The following is a 15,835-nucleotide window of genomic DNA, read 5'->3' as shown; positions in this document are numbered from 1 at the left end:
TTTCCTCTGAAGAACCAACAAAATAAATCCCCTTTTATTAAAAGCCAATCCGTCTCTGGTGTGTTGCATTCCGGCAGCTAGCAAACTAGAACAGAGTTGGTACCGGAGAGTGGGGTGCTGCTGCGGTTTGCAAATGCCAGATCTGTTGGAACTGTGTTTTGGATGGCTAAGGGGAAGACTTTGGAGGAACTGTGAAGAGATTGATGGAGAAGTCCTGGAGGGCTTGAAGAGACTGTTGGTGTAAATGGAACCACCGCCAATCTTGACAAAGGAGGACACAAAAGGGAGAGATTGGAGTTTGCAGAGTGAGAACCGTGGAAGTTCGGGTCTGAAGCCAAGAAACCTCGGCCAGGAGAGTGGACCCACCTGTATGTGTGGAGAGGGTGAGTTTACCCTGAAGGGCGAGGATGAGTCTTCCCTCTCATTGCAGTGGAATAGTTGTGCAGCCTCGGGCCTTGGAAAAGGCGTAGCACGCTCCTTGGGGGACTGGGAGAGCCTGGCTGCCACCATGTGGAGGGGTTGAGCGTGTGCCCCAGAAATGGCAGAGAGCCCAGGGGTGGCCCTGATGCCTGGAGAGAGTGGAGCCCAGAGGTGGTCTCCTCGATGATCCCCGAGGTTGATTTGGAAAGAGGCCGGCCACTGCATAGGCCCTTGGAAGGGGTGGGACTGCCGCGTTCTACAGCCGAAGGATAAATGACTTTCAGACTTGGAAATCCAATGGTGTTTGCCTGCAAATCTTCCTTCCAATTTCTCCCTATGGAAATGAAAATCTGTATCCTTTGACTATCCTCCTTTGCATATTGGCACCGGACTTATTTTGAGATTCACAGGTCCACAGCCAGAAGAGAATATTTTGCACCTGTTTAAGGTGATGTGAGTAGCTGCCAAGTTGACAAGGGGTGGACATGTGGTAGTTAGATTCAGTTGTCAACTTGGCCAGGTGAAAGCACCTAGTTCTGTTGCTGTGGACATGAGCCAATGGTAGGTGAATCTCATCTGTTGCTAATTACATCCGCAGTCGGCTAGGAGGCGTGTCTGCTGCAATGAGTGAAGTTTAACTTAATTGGCTTGTGCTTAAATGAGAGAACGCAATGTAGCACAGTCTAGCAGCTTGGCATTCCTCATCTCAGCACTTGCAGCTCAGCCCGGGCCCTTGGAGGTGGAGAAAGAAATCACCCCGGGGAAAGTTGTTGGAACCCAGGGGCCTGGAGAGAAGACCAGCAGAGACCATCCTGTGCCTTCCACGTAAGAAAAGAGCCTCAGTGGAAAGTTAGCTGCCTTTCCTCTGAAGAACCAACAAAATAAATCCCTTTTATTAAAAGCCAATCTGTCTCTGGTGTGTTGCATTCCGGCAGCTAGCAAACTAGAACAGGATCTCTTTAATTGTTTCCATGGAGATGTGACTCACCCAACAGCTGGTGGTAACTTTTGATTAGATGGTTTCCATGGAGATATGTCTCCACCCATTCAAGGTGGGATTGCTTACTTGAGCCCTTTAAGAGGGAACCATTTTTGGAAAAAGCTTGGAGAGCCAACAGAAATAGAGCAAAAGCAGCCAGAAACCTTTGGAGATGAAGAAGGAAAATGCCCCCCCCTCCCCAGGGGAGCTTCATGAATCCAGAAGCCAGGAGAGAAAACTAACGCCTTTCCAGCTGACAGAAGTGTTCTGGACCCATTAGCTTTTCTTGAATCAACGTATCTCTTCCTGGATGCCTTAGTTAGGACATTTTCATGGCCTTAGAACTATAAAATTGCAACTTAATAAATGTCCATTTTTAAAAGCCATTCTGTTTTAATATATTGCATTCCTCGACAGTTTTTGCAAACCCAAACAGTGGGAACAGATGATTCTGAATTAAATCTTTTTCAAATACTATGGAAACTAAAGAATAATGTTCAATTCACCTAAGAGCTAATCATTCTAATTTATTTCTATAGTAACATAGCAAGTGCTCATAGGAACAAACTACCAATTTAGGGTGAAATTCAGTAACGTTGCTAAACTCAGGGTGATTGAAAACTACTAAAATTCTAAATGCCAACAAGTAAATCACCATACCAATGCTTTTACTTTTTAGCTCAATAACAATGAGGAGAATCAAGATAATTTTAGGGGATGACAATTTTAGTGGGTATATATATTGCCAGAAAAACAATTAAAAAAACATGACAGTACAACACAGTGAAACCCGATGCAAACTGTGGACTATAGCTTATAGTACAATATAATAGCCTCTTGTCAGTTGTAAAAGTGCACTAATGCAAACTGTTAAAACGGGGGTGGGTACACTGGGAAGTCTATATTTTGGCATGATCTTTCCATAAATCTACAACTTCTGATCAAAAATTTTAAATTTTCAAATGGGCAAATACATCTGAATTAAAATCATCTCTCCTTAGAAATGCAACTAATTTTTTTTGGTGGGGGGCAAGCACAAAAGAATATTCTAAATCACTGTTATTTCTTTAATTTAAAAAAAAAGGATTTAATTTGTGAAAATACCCTTTCATAAAGTAAAAATAAAAACACTAGTTTAAATATACTAAACATGGCAGTCCTAAAGACATAAAGTTACTTAATTTTGCACAAACTTCCAAATTTGGAATTTTTTTTTGATGTACCTTTAACTAAAACAGATTTCCATTTTATTCTTGTTTTATATTTCAAAGTTGGTAAATACATTTGGAGGACATTAAAATTTTAGAATTTGAGTGTTATACAAATTTATGTAATAAAATGGAATTAGTTTTAAAGGGTAAGACATTTTAGTAATATGGAATTCATATGAAAAATACTTTTTCTTTGCTCTCTTAATATATGGTTTTTGCCATCTGAGAAAGGTTGCAGGAGTGTACAATTTGCCTTAAGCCAGAATAAGTTTAAAAAAAAAAAAACCACACACACCCAGGAAACTCCCTGTTTCCTAACCAAAAGTAGTATCCTTTTTATGATCAGAGAAATTGGATTTTTAACCTAACCTACAAGGAAGAAATCACTAGTATACCCTTCTGCAAAAAACGCCATGGACTCTGGAGCTAAAAAAACTAAGTTCAATCATAATGCTTTCCCCATCTAACTAGCTGTATGACTTCGAGCAGATTATGTAATTTCAGTTTCCTCATATGTAAAACGGGGAAAATAATCACACTTACATCATAGAGTTGTAAGGATTAAAGAATTAGTATAACTACTTAGAACACAGGTTCCTGGCATATAAGAACTATGTAAAAGTTCAGGTGTTTTTTGCCATTTTATTGAGATATATTCTCACACCACAGAATTCATCCAAAGTATTTAATCAGGGGCTCACAGTATTATCACTTAGTTGTACTTTCATCATCAATTTTAGAACATAAACTTTACTTTTATTATTTTATCAGATTCTACAGTTGATGTGTACAGCTCAGCTGTGAACGTTTCCCAAATGAAAATTATTGTATCTATAATACCTATAAATTATTCCAGTAAAATTTATATTAATTAAGCTGTGATGTAAATTAATGTAAGAACCTTAAACCCAAATAATAAGAAATCATGCTGTTTTGAAAACAAAAGAAAATCGTAAAATAAACTAGTTTAAAAGATTAAATACCATTGTTACTGGTAAGCAGTAATACTTAAGGGGAAAAAAAACATGATCATTTAAATTGATGTAGAAAAAGCATCTGACAAAATTCAGCAACGTCTCTTGATAAAAATACTCAGAAATATAGGCATAGAAGGGAACTTCCTCAGCATGATAAAGGACATATATAAAAAACTCATAGCTAACATGATACTCAGTAGTAAAAGACTGAAAGTTTCCCCTTAAGATCTGGAACAGGACAAGGTTGCCTGCTGTCACCAATGCTATTCATCATTGTACTGGAAATTCAAGACAGTATGAACATTTCAAATTGGAAAAGAATAAATAAAGCAATCCCTATTTGAAGATGACATATCCTATATATAAAAAATCCCAAAGAATCCATAAGAAAACTATTAGAAATAATGAGAAAATTGAGCAAAGTGGTGGACTGTGCTGGTTTGAAAGGATATATGTACACTAGAAAAGCCATGTTTTAATCCTAATTCTCTTTTGTAAAGGCAGCCATTTCTTCTAATCCCTATTCAATATTGTATGTTTGAAACTGCAATTAGATCATCTCTCTGGAGATGTGACTCAATCAAGAGTGGTTGTTAAACTGGATTAGGTGGCAACATGTCTCTGCCCATTTGGATGGGTCTTGATTGGTTTACTGGAGTCCTTATAAAAAAGGAAACATTCGGAGAGAGCAGAGATTGCTGCAGCACCATGAAACAGAGTCCATGAGCCAGCGACTTTTGGAGATGAAGAAGGAAAATGCCTCCCAGAGAGCTTCATGAAACCAGAAGCCAGGAGAGAAAGCTAGCAGATGATGCTGTTCGCTATGTACCCTTCCAGCTAAGAGAGAAGCCCTGACTGTGTTCGCCATGTACCTTCTCACTTCAGAAAAAAACCCTGAACTTTATTGGCCTTCTGGAACCAAGGTATCTTTCCCTGGATGGATGCCTTTGATTGGACATTTCTATAGACTTGTTTTAATTGGGACATTTTCTCGGTTTTACAACTGTGAACTAGCAACTTATTAAATTCCTCTTTTTAAAAGACATTCTGTTTCTGGTATACTGCATTCCAGCAGCTAGCAAACTAGAACATGGAGTATAAGATCAACACAAAAATATCAGTTGTTTCTATACACCAGCAATGAACAGTCCAAAAGGAAAACAAGAAAATAATTAAATTTACAATTTAATTAAAAGATTAAAATATCTAAGAATAAATTTAACCAAGGAGGTGAAAGACTTGCATACTGAAAACTAGAAAACATTACTGAAAGAAATTAAAGAAGACATAAATAAATGGATAGACATCCCATCTTAAAGGGCTGGAAGACTTAAGATTGTTAAGATATCAATACAACCCAAAGCAATATACAAGTTCAACGCAACCCCAATCAAAATTTCAGCAGCCTTCTTTGAAGACTGGAAACGCCAATCAATAAATTCATACAGAATGGCAAGGGGTCAGAATACCCAAAACTATCTAGAAAAAGAACAAAGTTGGAAGATTCACACTTCCTGACTTCAAGCAATAATCAAAACAGTAGTCAAAAGAGTATGGTACTGGACATAAGGAAAGACAAATAGACTAATGGAACAGAATAAAAAATAAACCTATACATCTATGGAAAACTGATTTTTTACAGGACTACAAAGTCCATTCAGTGGGAAAAGAATAGTTTCTTCAATAAATGGTGCCAGGAAAATTGGATAAACACAAGCAAAAACAAACCAAAAAATGAAATCAGTCCCCTCCTTCACGTCATATACAAAAGTTAACTCAAAATAAGTCGATGACCTAATGTAAGTGCTCAAACCAGAAATATCTTAAATGAAACATAGAGGGAAATCTTGAGGACCTTTGTATTAGGCAGTGGATTCTTACGTATGACACTAAAAGCATGAGCTACAAAAGAAAGAAAAGATAAATCGTATTTCACAAAAATTAAAAATTTTCAAACAACAAAGGCCATTACCAAAAAGTGAAAAGGTAATCTTCAGAATGGGAGAAAACATTTAGAAATTATATATCTGATAAGGGTTTAATAACCAGAATATATAAAGAACTCCTATAACTGTACAACAAAGCAACCCAATTTAAAAAAATGGACAAAGGACTTGAATAGACATTTCCCCAAAGAAGATATACAAATGACCAATGAATACATGAAAAGATGTTTAGCATCATTAGCCATAAAGGAAATGCAAATCAAAACTACAATGAGATGCCACTTCACACCCACTACAATAGATACTATTTAAAAAAAGAAAGTTCATAAGAATGTAGAGAAATAGGAAACCTTATACATTGTTTTGGGGAATGTAAAATTGTACAGCTGCTGTGGAAAACGGGTGGTGGTTGGCTCCTCGGAAAGTTAAATACAGAATAACCTTATGACTGAATTGTACATATATAAGCAGCTAAAATGGGAAATTTTGTGTTGTATATATGTTACAATAAATTTTTTTTAAGTGACAGCTCTTAAGGTTAACGCTTACTTTAATTTTAATTACGTTATGCCTTTTAATTCAGACATGTAAAAATAAGATCAAATTCAACATTTTAGTATAAATGTTAACCCTGTACAATGTAGCCTAGTTTACATGCACAGCCTGAATATCTATTGTTATATTTGTGCATAGTAGGTACCCAAATAATTGCTGAAAGAAATGTATTAAAAGATTATTACCAACTATTTTCCAGGGAGAAAAAAAACAAACTTAAGTGATACAAACATCAGCCAAGCTAATAAGTTAAAGTGCATGCAACACAATGTTAAGTAAGATCTTAAGATATTAAGCAGTGAGTGCCTTGGGCTGATATGTTAACTTATTTACAATGCATCAGTACTTTTAAACTACGCATCCTTTTCTAATTTAAGATATTGCTGCATATTTAAAAGAGGCAAATAGTAAAGACAGATTTTATAAAACCCATAAAAATGTCCATTTTTAATATATTATATACTATAGTGTGTGTGCATATATATATACACACACCATAAAATTAACAAAGAATATACTGTACTTTTATTACCCAAGGACTTAGGTTGATGGGATCAAATAAAAATATCCAGGTGATGATGTGGTGGTTGTTCCACTGTTTGCAATGTTCTGACAAAAAAGGATACCACTATCATAAGGACAGTTTATAACTTAAACCATATATTGTGTACATGACATTCTCTTGCGTTTTTATTTTAAACAAATGAGCAGACAGAAAGTCCATCTATTTTCTACTTTACTACAATTATAACAATTCAAGCCATTGACATAAATCAAATAAATGAATGTTTGGGAACAATAAATTATTCCTAGTATTTTAAAATACACATTTCCATCTTGAACTATTCTTTCTCCATTTAAATCACACGAGATAAAATATCCTGTTTTATATTCAGAACTCAAAAATCTTTTAAACAACTACCAAAAATAAATTCTATGATCCTTTTATTTGCAATCAAGAAAAACAGAATGAAGTTATGAAATAGCTTAGGCAGAACACAGAAATCATACTGCAAGGTACAAATAGAAAGGACACAGTGGAGATAATATACAAAACAAAATAACAGAAGCAAGTTAAATGACAACTAAACCAAAACAAAACAAACTTTTGTTTGTAGACTTAAAAGTAATATGTAGGTTTAAACTAATATGGCTTAAAATTAATATGAGGAAATGTACTTTTAATTGGGCCCTCAGGGTTACAAACTAAGACTTTGCCTAACTGAAGTAGAAATTTCTATCAAAAACCAGAAGTGCCAGATTCTTCACTGGAGCTTTAAAAGTAAACACACACTAAGCTGTCTTTAGTGATTATATTTTTTCTGAATGGCAGTGAGGTAAAAGAGGTGCAGAATTTTCGAGAATCACAAAATTTATCAGTGTTCTTCTGTACAAGGCCCAGAAGCATGAACAACAAAACTGCTCCAATGGGAAGACAGGTGTTCACTTCATTTAAGGCTTCTATGCAGAATTTATATCATAGTAGGCTAAAATCATTTTAGAAGAAAAAAAAAAGATAAAGAAACTCTGTGTCTCAAACTTCAACTTCTAGTTCTGGCAAAACAGTTTCTATTTCCTCTTTGTAGGCAAAATGACTTCAGCTTTGGAATTAAAATTTAATTTTAATTAAACTGAGATAAAGTTATTGAAAAAAAAGCCAGTAAATACTGTATTATACTCTCTAACCTATCATTTTGTTGTAACAAAAACCCACTATACTAACTGCATATGCAAGATTTCATTATTAAAAAATTTTTTTAAAAGACCTTGGAAAAATCATCACTAATATTTTACAGCCCTAATTTCCTTAGTTGTAAAATGAAGGGCTAGAAAAGCAAACAAACAAATAAATAAATAATGAAGGGCTAATTTTTAACTCTATGGTTCCTTCCAGGTGTAAACTGTACAAATCCACCTGGGTTCAGACTTAGACATGCTCAAGAAATACAAATCCAGAAATGAAAACAATTCAAAGAGGGCCCTGCATCAGCCCAACAAGGGTCCATAGCACACACAAAAGCTCACCAATTTGGAGAAAGCACCTGGAGTCAGCCCGTACTCAACGGAGTTGGTTTGAAGGATAGGAAATGATGAGGTCAAGTTGAGTGGAAGCTAGATGCAGAGCCTAGGCACTAGGGGAGAAGGCACAGGTAGGAAACTCTCAAAGTCAACTAGAAAAGGCTTTGTCTGTGGCTTCTAAGACTAGCAAGCTTAAGTTCCAAAGTCATTTGCTAAAAATAGCTGATGGAGCAGCCCAATTTTGGAACAAGCCAAGGTCTATGATACATTTTCATATACATAATGTATCATATAATGAGGGAGACTTTTCTATAACACACCAGTCAAGAAAAGCAGACACTAAAAGCTGGTTTTGTTCTGTTCACATTTAAAGTGCTAAATTTTAGAGAATTTGTGATTACAGAAATTTGATGACACACAAAAACATTTGCAATCAAATGCGAGACATACACCATAAACATCAGAAAAACAAAAACAAAAATTATCCAACCCTGACCCACATACTATACCTTGGCATCACAAAATTTTGGAAAACGAGCAATAACAATGTTTAAATCCAATCCCTTCATTTTATAGATGACTTAACTCTTGAATAGAATTTAACAAAACCTTTGGAGAAATTTACAAAAGAAGACCTAAGTCTCAAAATGAGAAAAAGATGCTTTTAAGTCTAAAGTGGAAGCAGTAAAGAAAAAAATGAAAGTTTGAAGAATATTCTAAGAAATTAAGTACAGTAGTGCCTGACTTATGAAGAAACAGGAAAAAAACAAAACTTGGACTGAAAATGAAGAAACAATGTATAAAAGGCAAGCATAGGGATATATTTCCACCTACTTAGTTCAAGCAAAGAAAATGTACTTCGAAACTATTATAGTGAACTCTTTAGCAGTAATCGTTTCAATAACAACGCACTAAAATTGTTTACAATACGCTTATAATTCGGGGACTTATTGTCTTTGGGAAAAAACCTGTCATTGGTCACAGCAAACTGTCCTACAAATAAAGTCCATGCAGAAAACGGGGCTGACTGTCCCAGAACATTCGCATTTTTGTTTCAGCTGTGCACATCCATTCTCATGAGAGAGAACACAAAACTGGCAAGACGTTGTCATGACCCGTCAATTAACAAAGATCACACAAGTCCAACCGCTAGTAGTAACATAGGCCTGCCACCTGTTAGCCTGTTCTTTAGAGAGCCCCCAAACTGTGCTCCAGCAAGGAACTGGGCACGCCTTTTCTGTTCCCTAATTACGGAAGCTACCAGAGTTCCGTCTCACCCAGCGCCTTGAGACTAAACTTCTCCAGTCTGGGGAAGTCTTTCCAGATTGGGGCTCTGGTAAAGCCCTCTTCTAGCTAAGAAAAGGCGGGAGAAACACAGGAGGAAAAAATGTCACCTACTAGTCCCAAGAAGGGGGGAAGGGTTAGGTTAGGAAAGTCGGGAGACAAGAACCTAGGGCCCGAGAGAAAGGCTGTTTCGCAGGGGAGGAGGGTGAGCAAAATGAGGAGGTGGGGTCGTCCCGCTAGTTGAAATAACACTGAGATCCCAGGATCAAGGATTGGGAAAAGGAGGTGTTAAAGTGGGAGAGTAGGGAGAGCAAACAGGGAGCGGCTGGGAGGAAAGCGAAAAGCAGGAAACCCAGGCTGAAAGAGGCTGGGGAAAACAGCGAGGTGAAAGGGGTTGCAGGGGCGATAAAGGATAAACTGAGGTAAACGGAGTGAGGCCACTATGAGGGACAGGGCTAGGGTGAGAGAAGCATTGCAGGGACAAGGGACAGGCAAAGAGAACTCCTATCCAGGGACTGGGACAGAGCTCTTGACCCTTTCCCCTACATGTTGTACTTGGCTGGCTGCCACTCAGACTTTGTTGGCGGTGGAGACTCACCCAAAGGCTGCAGAGGTCCCACAGCAGGACATGGGGACCCGTCCAGACCCACAGCAGAACCAAGCGAGCGGAGGAAACGGCGGCGTTGGTGTGACCCGGATGCGCATCCTTAGGAACCGGAAGCAAGCGGCCTCGGTCACCTCACAATCCACACCTCATTCCCCCAGAAACCGCTGGGCGCGTGTGTCAAGCCTCTCAGGGCGGGGAAAGCGCCTACACCCCGCCCCTTCCGCCCCCTCCGCCTCCTCGTTACGTCGGGTCCCTGGTTCCGCCGCACTCGGCGCTTCTTAGTTCTGCTCCGATGTGCGGAATCCCTGGTTGGAGTGAAAGTTACTCTGCGGGAAGAAATACTTCAGCTATTCATTTTTCATGAGAATCTTTTAAAAATGCGTATAATCCCTGCCTTCCCAAAGGGAAATTCTGAACGCATTTGGTGAATTTAGGAAAACTGTGGAAGAACGGTGGGAAGTTTGGGAAGATACCCGAGTGGCTGGGAGATAGTTGATACTTGAGTGCTGGCCCACGGTGATCTCCCCCCCCCCCCCAATATTTGTTTACTCCGAATATCATATTGAGTTTACCATCGACTTTTATTTCGTGCGCATTGTTTTATGTATCTTATGAGGAAAAATTTTAATGCTTCGTTAACTTTAAATTGTTACCTATGGGCAAGAAGCAGAATTTAATTCAGATTTTGTGGGGCCTGAAGTTTATTAAGCTCGGGGCTTCTCTTTAAGAAAAGAACACTGAATTACAAATACAGTATTATATAGGAAAGTGAATCTTTAGAATGCGAGAAGAAATAAGTTGGATTTTTAAAAGCTCATAAATACCACAAACATCACAAAATCCAGAAAAAGAACGTATTTTTAATTAACTGCTTGAGTCACCTCTAAAATGTTTTATTCGTACATTTTTTGATTGTATAATCTTTGATTACCTCTTCTACTGACAACAATTTACTAAGTAATATCATTTACTGAAATCCTTGACTCTCACACACCGCATCTATTTCATCAGCAGATTTTGCAGGATCTGCCTTCAAAATCTGTCCAGAATCTGACCATTCACTACCTCCACTGGTACAATCCACAATCAACCTGCCGCTGTTGGCCCTATTTGCACTCTGGCCCTCGCAAAATTTATCAACACAGCAGCAGAGGGCTCCTTTTAAAATCTTGATCAGATCATGTGCCTCCTCCAGTGGATTCCCATTTCGGAGTGCATACATTGGCCTACAAGACGCCCAAGAGTTGATGCGTTGCCCTCATTCCAACTCTGACTTCATTTCCTACTTTCCCAATTATCTTCTCACTCAAGGCACACACTGACCTCTTTGCTGTTCCACAAACCTGCAGGGCCTACATGTTTGCTGATCCCTCTGCCTGGAATGCTCTTCCCCTGATAACTGCACCATTCTGTCACCTCCTTTACATCTTTGCTGAAATTTCACCTTCTCAATGAGGACTTCCCTGTCACTGTATCTAAAATTGTATCTATCTAACACCACCATCCTAGGCACTTCCTAGCTTAGTTCGCCACGTAAGTTTTCTCTAACAGCACTTATCCTCATCCAACTTGCTACATAAATTGCTTGCACATTTACTTTTATGCCTCTCTCTCCATCCTCCAGAATGTAAACTCCATGAGAAGGTCGATGTTTGTCTCTTTTGTTCTCTTCCGTATTTTTGTTCACTGATGTATCCCAGAATGTGAACAGAGTCTGGCACTATGTAGGTGCCGAATGAACATTTGTTGAATGAGAAAATAAATTGCTCAATTACTGTTTTTGCTAATCTGAGACCATGCAAGCCAAGCCACAAGCTCCACCAGAGGGAGCCCATGAGTAACCAGTGTGATACCTCCAGAAAAGTTGCTCCTGAAGCATGAGCACAATAATTTCAAAACACACAAATCTCCGCCTAGAGCAGAGTTTTGTACATCACCAGCAATTAAAACCTTCCATTGTCTTCATATTAAGAATAAAATCCAAACTCCTTACTGTCATCTACAAGGCCCTTCTTACCTGCCTTTCTACTTTCAGAGTGTATTCCTTGCCTCACATACTGAGCTCCAGTCATACTGTACTCCTTTCTGTTTCTTGTACAAACTAAGCTTGCACTTGCCTCAAGGCCTAAGAATACAGTATCCCCTCAGTGTCAAACATTCTTCTCCAGACCTTCCTATGACTAGCTCCTTCTTTTGCTAGTCCCAGTTAAATTTCACCTCTGAAGTCTTCAGAAAGGCCTCTCATGACCACCTGTCAAAAGTTGCCCCCCCCCCATTCTCTTCCTATAACATTTTTCTTCAGGGCTTTAGCACTATCTGAGATTATTTTATTTACATGTTCATAGTCTGTCACTAGGAATTAAGCTTCATGGAAGTCTTTGTCTTTCTTGTTCACTGCTGAATTCTCAGCACTAGAAGAGTGATTGGCATATGGTGGGTGCTTAATAAGCAAAACAAATAATTGTTAGTATTTATTGAAGTTTTACTATGTACCGCATAGTGTACATAGTAAAAAAAAAACAAAACAAAACATAGGGACTCAATTTTTGCTTATAATCCAACAGCCCTGGGAAATATTATGGTTATTCCTCAGTTGAGGGAATTGAGGCAGGGAGAGGTTAAGTAATTTGCCAGAGGCCACACAACTGACAAGAAGCAAAGCCAGGACTTGAATCTAGAATGACTTCAGAGACCATGATTTTAACTACTAGGCCATATTCCTCTCAAACTAAAGGAACAGCAACAGGAAGTCAAGCATGAATTCATTTTCTTACTAGTTTCTCTTCTCTGAGTTCATGTATTTTTCTCTGCTGCCAGTCAGCGGAAGGTTGAAAATGTCTGTCTGATTTTTCTTCTGCATAGTGTTCTACTCCCAGGGACTGATATAAAGAAATATGGCAAAAAATATGGTTGAGATTTATTCAAGCTGGGTTGCAAGTACTTAGAAATTGGTGATATTATTTTCTATAAATTTAATATTTCATTTAAATCAGCAAAAAGCCTACTAAAATAGTCTAAAAAATATTATAACAAAATCTTTCTAGAGTGGGCCATGGTGGCTCAGCAGGCAGAGTTCTCACCTGCATGCTAGAGACCCGGGTTCAATTTCTGGTGTGTGCCCATGCCAAAAAAAAAAAAAAAAGAAATCTTTCTATAGGAAAACCAAAATATAAATCAAAACGCAAGCCTAAACTTCAATATACTACTTTCAATAAAGGATAGAACATCTAGACAAAAGAACAATAAGGAAATAGAATATTTGGACACTACTGTGAACCAACTAGACCTAATAATTATACATAGAACATTTCATCCAACAGCAGCAGAATATATATCCTTCCCTAGTACACATGAGTCATTCTTCAGGATAGAATATATGTTAGGTCACAAAACAAGTCTCAATAAATTTAAAAGTGTTGAAATCATACATTGTTTCTTCTCTGACCACAATGAAATGAAGCTACAAATCAATAACAGAGAAAGGGAAAATTCATAAATATGTGGAAATTAAACATACACTGTTAAACAACCAATGGACCAAAGAAGAAATCATAAGGGAAATTAGGAAATATGTAGAGGAAAATGAAAATTCAATATTTCAAAACTTATGGGATGCAAAGTTGAGAGGGAAATTTATACCTCAAATGCCTACATAAAACAGGAAAAAGATTTAAAATCAAAGACCTACCCTCAACTGGAAGTACTAGAAAAGGGAGCAAACTAAACCCAAAGCAAGCAGAAGAAAGGAAATAACAAAGATTAGAAAAGAGATAAGTGAAATAGAGAATAAAAGACAATCGAGAAAATCAATGAAATCAAAACTTGGTTCTTGGAAAAGAGCACATCTTAGCTAGATGATAAGGAAAAAATGAGAAAGGACTCAAATAAATAACTGAAATGAAAAACAAAATGGGAAATATTAGTATCTACCCCAGGAAGAAAAAGGATTATAAGAGGATACTATGAACAACTGCATGCCTTCTAGACAACCTAGACAAAATGGACAAATTCCTAGGAGCACACAAAATACCTACACTGACTGAAGAAGAAATAAAAAATCTTGACAGACCAATCACAAGTGAAGAGGTTGAATCAGTAATCAAAAACCTCTGAAAATGAAAGCTCAGGACCGGAAGGCTTCACCAGTGAATTTTACTAAGCACTCCCAGAAGAGTTAACAGCAATCTTTCTCCAACCTTTCCAAAAAATTGAAGAGGAGACGACATTCCCTAACTCATTCTATGAGGCCAAACTCACTCTAATACCAAAGCCAGATAAAGATATAAAAGAAAATAAAATTACAGCCCAATATCCCTTAGGCACATTGATGCAAAAACCCTCAAGAAAAATGAAGCAAATTAAATCTAATAGCACATTAAAAAATTCTACATCATGGTCAAGTGGAATTTATCCCAGCTACTCAAGGGTGATTCATTATAAGAAAATCAATTAATATAATACACCACATTAATAGAATGAAGGAAAAAAAGCAACACATGATTGACTGTACTGACAAAGAAAAGGCATCTGGCAAAAGCCAGCACCCATTTTTTTTTTTTTTAACATGGGCAGGCACCGGGAATCGAACCCGGGTCCTTTGGCATGGCAGGCAAGCATTCTTGCCTGCTGAGCCACCATGGCCCGCCCCCAGCACCCCTTCTTGATAAAAACATTCAGAAAATGAAGAATGAAAGGAAACGTCCTCAGCGTGATATAGGTCATATATGAAAACCCTAGCTAATATCGTTGTCAATGGGAAAAGCCTGAAAGCTTTCCCTCTTAGATCAGAAAGAAGATAAATATGCCCACTGTCACTTCTGTTATTCACCATTGTAATGGAAGTTCTAGCCAGAGAAATTTGGCAAGAAAAGGAAATAAAAGGCATCCAAATTGGAAAAGAAGAAGCAAAATGTTCTCTATTTGCAGATGACATGATCCTGAAAAATCCACAAGAAAACTACTAGAGCTAATAAATGAATTCAGCAAAGTGACGGGGTACAAGATTGATACTCAAAATTTAATAGTGTTTCTCTATATTAATAATGAATAATCTGAAGAAGAACTAAAAAAAATTCCATTTTCAATAGGAACAAAAAGAATCAAATATCTAGGAATGAATTTAACCAAGGATGTAACAGACTTCATGGAAAACTACAAAATATTGCTGAAAGAAATCAGAGAACTAATTAAATGGAAAGACATCTGTGTTCTTGGATTGGAAGCCTAAATATTGTTAAGATGCCAGTTCTATCTAAAGCAATATACAGAATCAAGGCAATCCCAATCAATTATATGGAAGGATAAGGGGCCCCGAATAGCCAAAAACATCTTGAAAAAGAATAAAGTTGGAGGGCTCACACTCTCCTATTTTAAAACTTATTAGAAAGCTACAGCAATCAAAATAATTTGGTACTGGCACAAGAACAGAAATATAAACCAATGTAATCTAATGGCATGTTCCAATGATTTTTGACAAGGGTGCTATGCCAGTTTGAAAGCGTTATGTACCCATGTTTTACTCTTAATTCAATCTTGTGGAGGCAGCCATTTCTTTCGATCCTGATTTAATACTGTAGGTTGAATCACGGAGATGTGACACACCCAATTATGGATGTGATCTTTTGATTAGATGGAAATGTGACTGCACCCATTCAAGCAGGGTCTTGATTAGTTTACTGGAATCCTTTAAAAGAGGAAACATTTTAGAGAGAGTCAGAAATGACAGACACCTTAGAACCAACAGAGAGAGCAGATGTAGGCACTTGGAGAACAGTTGCTTTAGAGACAGAGACTGATTTTTTTAAAACCTTTTTTATTGTATAGTATATCACGTATAC

The 15,835-nt window shown here is 37.5% G+C and overlaps 1 protein-coding gene across 8 annotated transcripts in view; it reads right to left on the bottom strand.

Moving 5' to 3' along the window:
* The window catches only part of EYA3 (EYA transcriptional coactivator and phosphatase 3), a 135,615-nt gene extending 125,467 nt beyond the window's left edge, over positions 1-10,148 (bottom strand). For 5 of the 8 annotated variants that reach the window (XM_077150632.1, XM_077150635.1, XM_077150631.1 and 2 more), the window contains exon 1: positions 9,990-10,144. The gene's annotated coding sequence lies outside the window, so the exon portion shown is untranslated. Of the gene's footprint in view, positions 1-9,989 lie in introns of all 8 variants that reach the window. The other 3 variants (XR_013171140.1, XR_013171139.1, XM_077150633.1) reach the window with 2 other exon arrangements.
* Positions 10,149-15,835: the final 5,687 nt, after the last annotated feature.

This window comes from Tamandua tetradactyla, chromosome 2 (assembly GCF_023851605.1).
Source record: "Tamandua tetradactyla isolate mTamTet1 chromosome 2, mTamTet1.pri, whole genome shotgun sequence".
Taxonomy (NCBI): domain Eukaryota; kingdom Metazoa; phylum Chordata; class Mammalia; order Pilosa; family Myrmecophagidae; genus Tamandua; species Tamandua tetradactyla.
The sequence above is the reverse complement of the archived record's forward strand: the minus strand, read 5'-3'. Positions and strand labels throughout refer to the sequence as shown.